This window comes from Pristis pectinata, chromosome 18 (assembly GCF_009764475.1).
Source record: "Pristis pectinata isolate sPriPec2 chromosome 18, sPriPec2.1.pri, whole genome shotgun sequence".
Classification (NCBI taxonomy): domain Eukaryota; kingdom Metazoa; phylum Chordata; class Chondrichthyes; order Rhinopristiformes; family Pristidae; genus Pristis; species Pristis pectinata.
In genome coordinates, this window is record NC_067422.1 from 12025860 (window position 1) to 12036613 (window position 10754).

At 41.4% G+C, this 10754-nt stretch overlaps 1 non-coding gene across 1 annotated transcript; it reads right to left on the reverse strand.

Annotated features, from left to right (window-relative positions):
• Positions 1-234: 234 nt before the first annotated feature.
• Positions 235-306, reverse strand: trnac-gca (transfer RNA cysteine (anticodon GCA)). The gene has a single exon. It is a non-coding gene; the product is annotated as a tRNA-Cys (tRNA).
• Between the last annotated feature and the right edge of the window lie 10448 nt (positions 307-10754).

Below are 10754 nucleotides of genomic sequence, written 5' to 3' on the forward strand. Positions count from 1 at the left end.
GCATAGAGTGTTCTGGGGGCAGCCTGCAAGTGTCGCCACACTTCCAGCGCCAACATAGCATGCCCACAACTTCCTAACCCGTACGTCTTTGGAATGTGGGAGGAAACCGGAGCACTCGGAGGAAACCCATGCGGAAACAGGAAATATACAAACTTCTTACAGACAGCTACCAGAATTGAACCCAGGTCGCTGGCGCTGTAATAGTGTTACACTAACAGCTATTATAAATTTTTAAGGGGGCACCCGGATTTGAACCAGGGACCTCTTGATCTGCAGTCAAATGCTCTACCACTGAGCTATACCCCCAGCTGGATTACCAAGTATAGTGTATTGCCAAATCACCTCCAAACCTACTTGTACCAAACCAAGTAAGTTTCCCTCTAAGAAGTCAAGGACGGAGCTAACATTGACAACTTTGGTTAGGTGCATACTCCATCAGCTGGCCAGCCCTAACCCCTCCATGAATACTTTTATAACTAATAGATTAACATTAAAAAATAACATGAAGAAATTGGTCCTCACTCACATGAGCTAAATACTCGGAATACCAACAATTGCACTCTATATCTTGCTTCCCAAATTGGGTTTCACTGAATTTAGGATTTAGTCCACAGAATATAAAGCCTGGGGGTATTATAGGTCTTTACAATGTGCTCAAATGGAAAAGGAACTGCTTGTTTATTGTCAAACAAACCAAATTGGTTTAATGAGTTCAAGCAGTCCCTAAAAACCCTTATACTTTAGAAAACAAAACCAAAGTTTGGGAATGTGAGTGCAACTTGTCTGTGCCACTGTATCATATGCTCAGCAGCAAATTTCTACCCCTTTTTAAATGACCCTGTGATGTTTTTTCCCTAGCTTAATTCACAACCTGGAGATACATCTTAATTTCTGAGGTCTGGCAACTTTAGACTGAGCAGGTTAGAGCTGAGTCAAAGTGCAAGGATTAATGGAAGAGCCATTACTGCTTGCTATGGAATTCCCTGCTTCACATCATTGTTGTATTGGCTGTGGCTTATGAAGAAGACAACATGTGGGTAGACTTTCAAGGTAACTGGTCCTTGGCTAATCAAGGAGCTCAGACACACAACAGAAAATTCTGAATGTGTAAATGGATTTGGGAGAATCTCACAGGGTGTTCACAGAATACAAAGGAGTAAATAGCCCAGTGTTGCTAGTAAGCCTGTTTATATTTTTTAATTCCAAGAGTATTATCTATTCTTTAGATATATGTTTGTAGAAATACTCAACCAGTCAATAGTGAATTACTATCAAGCATCCTTATATTTAATTGCCCCAAAATGGCTACTGTGCATTCAGAAGCAAAGGTCTTAAGCTTTTGAATTCCTTCCTGGAGCTATCACTCTTTCCTCAGTTTCAGCCAAGCCTTTTGTCTAAACTTTTGGTCACCTGATCCATTACCTCTTGTGGTAACTTGGCATCATTTCAGTTTGTTTCAAAACACTCATCTTGGACTATTTTTCCTGTGCTCAGGGTGCTGAGTAATTAGTTGTTGTTCTAAAGTCATCATCTATTACATGTGGTTAATGTTGGTAAGCAAGGAATTTCATTGCACCCTGGTACATATGACATTAAACTAATCTGAAACTAATCTGAATCTTGTGTTCTGTCTTTGTACCTTAGTCTGAAGAAGACTAAAGAGATGAAGTTGTTACAAATATCATCTGTGACTGTTTACTCATAATACTGAACTCTGATGTACAGAGTTAGCCATAGTGAGTGCTGTGGATCATGTTTGACAGTGCATTTCTCTGGCACCTATTCAAATGTCGATCAATAACTAATGGCTGCCTTATTACAGCCATTGGTCACCAACCTCCAGAGTTGATAGAGTGTGAGAAAATTCCTAATTCTCATTGTCCAAGCAATTCCTGTCATAAGGTTCCAGGTCGGTGAAGTGCCTATTGTCATATTCAGATTCATAAGACCAGGGCAGCTCATGTTTTCATAGTGATTGCATCAAGAGAATAGCTTATCCTTAATTTTGTTTCTCAAAAGTTTGAAAGCGTGTACTGCCAGACTCAAGGACAGCTTTTGTCCTGCCATTATCAGACTCTTGACTTGACCTCTCAGATGCTACAGATGAAATCTTGATCTCCCAATCTACCTCGTCGTGGCCCATGCACTTTATTTGCTGACCTGCACTGCACTTTCTCTGTCACTGGAATAATATATTCTGCATTCTGTTTTCTTTTTACCACTTCCATGCGTGGCATGATCTGACTGGATGGCATGCAAGCAAATTTTAAAATATCTCTCAGTACATGTGACAATTATAGACCAAATACCAATACCAATACCAATACCAGTATCAGACTGAGGCATCACTGGCAGAGCCCACATTTAATTCCCTTGAACAAAATAACTTCCAAAGGCAAGTTAAAGAATCATTCACTTTGCTTTGGGTCTGGAGTCACATATAGGTCAAACCAGATCAGGACAGTAAGTCTGATAGTTTCTTAACAACAAGGCATTCACTTCATCACCACCATTATCAATAATAGATATCTCATTCCAGATTAATTTCATTAAATTAACTTAAATTTCCAAACTGCAGTGGTACACATTGAGCTCATATCTCTGGGACAAGCACATAGATTATTAATCTAGTAACATAATTTTTAAACAGTCCCTTGGGATTGAAGATGACTTACTTCAGCTCGGGTTTTGTGGGTTATAAGATGGCTAATGGCAGACTCTTTCACTGATGGGACAGGTCATAGCTGACAGGGCAGACAGGGTTTCTGTGAGGTGGCGATGCATGGTCTTGACATTCCCAGTGCCATCTCGAGCGCTCCTTTCCACTTTCAGCGGTCTTGGCCCGGAGTCATGGGAGATATTGCATTTCTTCAAGGAGGTTTTGAGCAGATCCTTAAACCTTTTTGGCATTCTCCGTGATAATCTCTTCCCCAGTGCAGAGCTCAGAAGAGAGTGCCTGTTTTAGGAGTCTGGTGTTGACCGTATGAATGATGTGGGCTCCCCTGAGTGTAATTTGGGCCTCAGTACTGGGTTGTTGACCTGAGACTGTACACTGGCATTGGTTCACTTATCCTTCCAGTGAACGTGGAGGAATTTTCAGAGACAGTGTTGGTGATATTTTTAGTGCCTTGAGATGCCTGCTGTAAGCAATCCAGATGTCAGAAACATATAGTGAATACTGCAGCTCTAACAAAACCACTGCACAGTTTACTAGATACCTGTTGTCTTCCTGCCACACCTCTTTGTTAGTTTAGCATGGATATTAACCTGACTGGTTGCGTCACCGCCTGGTATGGAGGCTCCAATGTGCAGGATCACAGGAGGCTGCAGAGGGTTGTAGACTTGGCCAGCTCCATCACAGGCACTACTCTCCCCACAATCGAAGACATCTTCAAGAGGCGGTGCCTCAAGAAAGCGGCATCCGTCACTAAGGGCCCTCACTACCCGGGACATGCCCTCTTCTCGTTACTACCATCAGGGAGGAGGTACAGGAGCCTGAAGACCCACACTCAATGTTTCAGGAACAGCTTATTCCCCTCTGCCATCAGATTTCTGAACCCATGAACGTCATCTCGTTATTCCGTTACCCCCGCACTATCTATTTATTTATCTATTTGTTTATTTTGTAATTTATGGTAATCTCATATCTTTGTACTATACTGCTGCCGCAAAACAACAAATTTCACAACGTATAAACCAGTGATAATAAACCTGATTCTAAGGAGTTTTAATCCTTCTACAGCAATAGTGATAAAGGGATGTCATGGGATCCAGGCAGTCAACTGATAACACTGGGCCTTAAGAACTGAGCAACTTTGCTGAAGGACATGCAGAACCTGACCAAACGTGTTCCTCAGTTAGGAATTTCCAAAGAAACTCTTTTTGTGTTTATAATAATGTTGGAAAAGAACAGAAAGTGAAACATTCACAGTTTTTTTGGTTGCCCTGAGAAGCACATGGAGATATAAAAGCTAACTTTCAGTTTCTGCATTGGCGCATAAAGTGATCTGAATACAACAGGAGCAGAAAAGTGTGAGCAAAATTCCAACAAAAAGTTAAAGAAAATCCACCAATGGTAAAGTTATAGCAGGGTTTCGACCCATGTCAAACATCACCAAATCAAAACAATCCTGGACTTTATTTGTTGGTTCTTTGATTCATGGTCATCTAACATGGAGCCTCTTGGATGGAGGACCTGGTGAAATAAACTGCACCATGACCACGTCAAGCCTGCGAAAGGTCCCAGCCTCGCTGCCCCAGAGCTGGCTCCTCATCTTGCTCATCTGTGGTGCTTGGCAGTGGGCAGCAGGAAGGACAAGCAGCTGAAAGGAGCATAATATGCCAAACGGAATAACCTGCAAGAAATAAAGTCTGAGCATCTGTGAGCATTAGACTGGGTGAGCAGCCAAGAGCTGGCTGCTCTCTGTACACCAGTCAACCCTGAATCACTGAAGTCAAATTTGAAAAGAACAATAATTAAATGAAATGCTCTATTCCGTCAAACACAGCAAGCAAATGCTATGTAATAACTTTTGAAAGGAATTCAATTGCATTCAGTAACTCTACAAGTAGAAAGTATTTGGTGCCAATTTCACTCAGCTGTAGATTAAGATACACAGTTTTAACCACATTTAAAGAAACATCATAAGTTTTAAATTTCCTTCAGATGAATCTTCTTTCTGTTTGACCATGGACCTATGATCAGTAAGGCTCATTTGTGGTACACAACTGTAATATTCTCTCACAGGTGTAAAAGTACCTTTTTATAAACTAAATCTTGCCTAAACCTGCAGAAGGTGTACAAGATGATAAGAGGCACAGATTGAGTGGACAGACAGAGACTTTTTCCCTGGGTGGAAATGGCTAATACGAGGGGGCATAATTTTAAGGTGATTGAAGGAAGGTATAAGGGGGATGCCAGAGGTAAGTTTTTTACACAGCGAGTGGTGGGTGCATGGATCTTGCCTCCAGGGTGCTGGTAGAGGCAGATACATTAGGGGCACTTTAGAAACTCTATGGATGATAGAAAAATGGAGGGCTATATGGGAGGGAATGGTTAGATTGATCTGAGAGTAGGTTAAAAGGTCAGCACAACATTGTGGGCCGAAGGGCCTGTACTGTGCGGTAATGTTCTATCTTCTGTGTCCTAAGAAGACCCTCTTTTTTAATGTGGGGTATAGTGAGAGATGGAGATGGATCAAACTGTAACTTTCAAAATAGAATTGAATATAGCTTATATATATATGTAAATAAAACAGAAATATGCAGGGAATATTTAACAGCCCAAGCAAGCATCTGTGGAGAAGGAAAGCACCTCAGGCAAGCACCTGAGATCTCAGGTCAATGGCTGTCCATTGGAATTAGCAAAAGTTAGAAATACAACATGATAAAACAGGAAAGTAGAGGATTGGAGTGAATAAAGGCAGTGCCTGTGATAGTGCGGATATTGAGAGACTGAGGGACACCAGTCTTGTTGGTGCAGGCTGGGAGAGGGTGGTGATGGCTTTGTAATTTCAGTTGATCTGAGTAGAGGAGATATAAATAAAAAAGAGATGAATGAAAGTGGAAGGAGAGAGAACAGAACAAAATCCAATACTTGAACTGTCGGATATAATGCTGGAAATCTGACATAAAACAGTGCCTGAAATACTCACCTGTCAGTCAGTATCTGTGGAGACTCTTTCCACATTTTGATATACAATTTGCAGTGTTTTAGGACACATTTGATAGCTCTTTCGTGGGTACAGCACTACTGGCCAAATGGCCTCTTTCTGTGCAGTGAGATTCAGTTTCTCTCATAAACAAACTGTGCCATTGGATATGAGGCAGGCCAGGTACAAATGTTCTCTCTACTGCCCCCATCAGTCCCTTTCTCAAATCACATCCAATATAATGTTAGCCACAGACTTAGAACAGCAACTTCCTACTGTTGCAGTGACAAACATGTTCTAATTTGCCATTCTCCACTCTGTAACCTGTTTTGATTTAATATTAGGAAATTCCCCATAATAGTGCAGTGGACCAGCAAGCACTGCATATCCAATGGCCAGAATAAATTTCACTTCCAAATTTCAAATACATACTGTATTAGTCAAGTGTATAACCATAAAGATATAGCTGGATAAACTATGTTATTTTCAAGTGGGCTACTTACTAATACATCAGACTGCTGTGTTAACATGTCTCACTCAGATAATCCTGTCATCACTCTACTTATTATGTTCAGTTCTGGTCGCCACATTATAGAAAGGATGTGGAAGTTTTAGAGAGGGTGCAGAGGAGATTTACCAGGATGTTGCCTGGATTGGAGAGCATGTCTTATGAGGATAGGTTGAATGAGCTAGGGCTTTTCTCTTTGGAGAGAAGGAGGATGAGAGGTGACTTGATAGAGGTGTACAAGATGATAAGAGGCATAGATCGAGTGGACAGTCAGAGACTTTTTCCCAGGGCGACAATGGCTAACACGAGGGGACATAATTTTAAGGTGATTGGAGGAAGATGTAAGGGGGATGTCAGGGATAAGGCTTTTACACAGGGAACGGTGGGTGCATGGAACGCGCTGCCGGCATAGGTTGTGGGGGCAGGTACATTAGGGACATTCAAGAGACTCTTAGATAGACACATGAATGATAGAGAAATGGGGGGCTATGTGGGAGGGAAGGATTAGATAGATCTTAGAGCAGGATAAAATGTCGGCACCGCATTGCGGGCCGAAGAGCCTGTACTGTTCTGTAATGCTCTTTGTCCTATGTTCTTGGTCTCTGTGAATAACCTGCCTTCCAAGAGAAATATCAATATTATATCTTTAAATAACTGTGCTCCACCACTAAGATAGGTTAGGTGAAAAATCACCTTCCTCCAGAGTCTGTTCTATAACCAATATTGTCATACTACTGCTATCGGAAATTACAAGCAGGTCCTCTTAATTAAGAAAACATATCCATTACCCCATGTGTCTTGACTATCACTATTTTCTAGTGACTAATATATCCTTATTTAAGTTAGAAATTGATATAGGGACATAATGTAAGTTTTCAAAGGACCGAAGAACAGAAATTCAACATGAAATGTGGTAGTGTAGAGACACTGAACATTGCTTTTGAAGTTCCATTTCATTAATTGGAACTGAATTTCAGAAGCAAAGTTCAACCCCTGTACATCAGATGCATCAGAGAACTTGTCTTTATGCATTTCCCTGACGGTGTTAATGTCGCACTGCACTGCACTTATATGAGTCCTGGTGACTCCTTCCCATTAATGTGGTCTGTGCACATCTGCCATATGGAAGTGTGTTTCCTTACAATGTTGCATTACAGCCAGGCCCAGTCTTACAATCCCCAATATCCACCGACATTCACTGCAGCAAAGATAGCTCAAGAATCCTGGCTGCTATAACCTCCAGACCCAAGAGAGCTGAGGGCTAAGAAATGTACTTTAATTGAGATCAGTCAACAAGCAAACAACATATCTTGCAGACCTATATTGCTAGACTGCTTATAATGTTCATTCATTAGGTCCCTTGCATGCAAGTGGTGTGAAAAGAAAGTTTACATATAGGTAAGAAGCATTTAGGAACGCAACTAATACGTCGGGCAAGATGTTAGAGTACAATAATGAGGAAGTCTTGCTGGGATTGTGCAGAGATCTTATTTGGAGAACTGTGTGTAGTTTTGGTCTCCATATCTGAGGAAGCACAAACTGGACTCGGATTCAGTGCCTGAAAGGTTTACAAGGTTGATTCCTGTGATGAGCAGTTGCCTAATGACAAACAATTGAGGAAATTTGTCCAATGTGCACAGAGATTTAGAAGGATGAGTGGTTACCTCAATATAGCTGAAAACTCCAAAACTACAGAGCATTACATCAGGATAAGGGGTTGGCCTGAGATGAGGAACCTTTTTATGAAGTGGGTTGTAAGTCTTCAGAATCCTCTACTGCGGAAGCTGTGGATGTTCAGCTGTTGAGCACATTAAAGATCAAGAACAATAAGGCTTTGGATATTAAGGGAATCAGAGGAGGTGTGGATCAGGTGGGAGAGTAAATCGGAGACAAGGTCAGCCATGATCTTATCCAAAGGCAGAGCCATTTTGAGGGGGCATTTGGATTGCTCCTGTTTCTAATTCTTATTGTTAAAGCAAGAGGAGATAACCAGCATTGGAATGCCAAGCTCAGGTGATGAAGGTAGGAATGTTCTTTCTTATTGAGAATAGGTTTGATTCATTGAGATAGCTGTTACATGAGTTGCTCTGTGTGAGCTTAGCTGGCTGTCTACCACAGAACCATTGTGAGAATAACCCAAATAATTAGGTATGGGTGTCAGGGAGGGGAGAATTAGCCGCCTGCCCGAGAGGATTTCACAATTGCCCAAACTATATGCTGGTCTTGGAACCAGAAAGAGCCAGAAGGATATAGTTTATCTATAGAAATACAAAGCAGAGGGGCCAAGGAGATGTGTTAGAAGAAGGCCAAATGCAGGCACATCATCTGGAGAGAAAGTCAGGTTTGAATGTTAAAAGAAACTTCTTCCAGTGACTGGAGCCTCAATTAAATCCTTTATACACTAAAATTCAACAAGGTACTTTTCAAGATCTGTCTCATGGAGCCTCGCAAATTAGACATTCAGACATGAAACTTGTCAATAAGTCATCTTGGGTAATACTCCAGGTCCTTGAAATGAAGGGGAAATGACATTCTGATATAACAATTACACGATAATATGAATTAAAAGAATACACTGGAGTGCAATTTATTTGAAAGTGTGGAAATATGGACATGGGCCTCAAGTTCACTTTAAGGACTCCAATCTCTCATCATTGCTGTTACAGGATTAATCTGTACATTTTGTGACTCTTGCAGGATTAAACTCCAAATCTCAGTTCTTGGGCAGAAGTTTATTTATCCACAAATCACATTGAGGTAGACAAAGGAACATTATTACATCACTTTCAAAAGAAAGAGACAATGGGTGAAATCTCACTGGTCCTGGTCTATGACACTTTTTCACTCCCCTTCCTGCAGTTATCCCATGATTGTATGAATCTTTTGTCTCTTCGAGGCTCCTAATGTCCTCCCAGAGCTGCTACTGCAGAGTGCAGTGGTCTTTTTGTGGTGGCTAGGTTGCAGGTGTTGGAGACAATGGCTTTGCCCATGAACAATCCTAATGACCTCTGTGTCATCAAAAGCCTTTTCCATGTGTTCTAAATGTCTCTGATGACATGCTCAGTAAAAGATCAAAATAATTGGAAAAATAATGTTAATACAAAATTTAAAAAATGATATATTTACTTAAACTCCATTTAAGCTTTTGAAATTAATTCTAAAAAGTTTATTTTAATCAAAATAAAGTAAAAGCAAACAACACCTTCACTGTCACAGTAGTGTAGCGGTTAGCATAACACTTTACAGTGCCAGTGACCTGGGCTCAATTCCGGCCACTGTCTGTAAGGAGTTTGTACGTTCTCCCCGTGTCTGCGTGGGTTTCCTCCGGGTGCTCCGGTTTCCTCCCACATTCCAAAGTCGTACAGGTTAGGAAGTGGTGGGCATGCTATGTTGGCGCCAGAAGCGTGGCGACACTTGTGGGCTGCCCCCAGAACACTCTACGCAAAAGGTGCATTTCACTGTGTGTTTTGATGTACATGTGACTAATAAAGGTATCTCATCTCATTTCCTTTCCTCCCACTGATGCTGTTCGACCCACTGAGTTCTTCCAGCAGATTGTTGCACCTTCACTTACAGTTTTAGTGAGGGTTAGTGAACCCATTCAAATTGATGGCTGGTTTATGTCTACAGAGCTAGATAAGAATAATATCTATGTGCAACACACAATCCTATGAATGAATAAAGTAAATATCTTGAAGAAAGGTCAGCTCTCCTGGCAGATCAGCTGCTTAACCCTGAAGATTAACCGTATCAGCTGGATAATGGTAGTTCCACTTCTATCCTCTTGAGTGCTCTGCCTCTCAGCAAGCTCACAATTGTCCCCAGTGTCTTGGGGAAACGGTTGACCTTTCACTGAGACACAGTCTGCTCTGCTGTATGATCAACTAGCAAGAATTGGTGTTGGTTTGACTCCCATGGGCTCTATAAAGCTTACTAACACTCATGATCTAGACCCTCACACAAGGTATCATAAACAGCAACTTATTAATGTCTTCAGGCGAAGAACTGCTGCCTTGATGAGAAACCAGTGACCGAGTCTCTACTGTACTCACAAGCCACAAGGGTGGTGGAGTCTCAGTGACTGAGTATAATCAAAGCAGAGAATTTTGCTTATCTCCTTGCCTTCAGCCACATGCTCAGCAAGAATCATATCATTCACCTCAGTCCATTACAAGACCACAAGCCCTGGCCTCAAGGCAAGCATGTACAAGGAATCAGATAACTTCAGACTGGTTAATCCTGCCAAGGAGCTTGCCCCAATCTACAAATGTCACTTCCACCTCAGTCAAAGACAGATCAACTCCACATTCACTTGTTTGCTGTTCAGTGCACCCCACAGTGAGCAAATTATGTTTACCACATAATTGTAGTTATATGTCAAAAATTAATTCAGTGATTGTGAACCACTTTGCCACATCTGGAAGAAATGATCAGAAGTTGCAGTTACATTAATTTCTTTGGATGAGCTTCAGGATATCGACACTATTTGTGCGTCTGACTTGTGAGTTAGCTGGGGATTTACAGTGGGGGGCAGTGTTGTACAGAGAGGATCATAGAGTGGCCATTTATATGTTATTAATCCTACAGGATAAAGA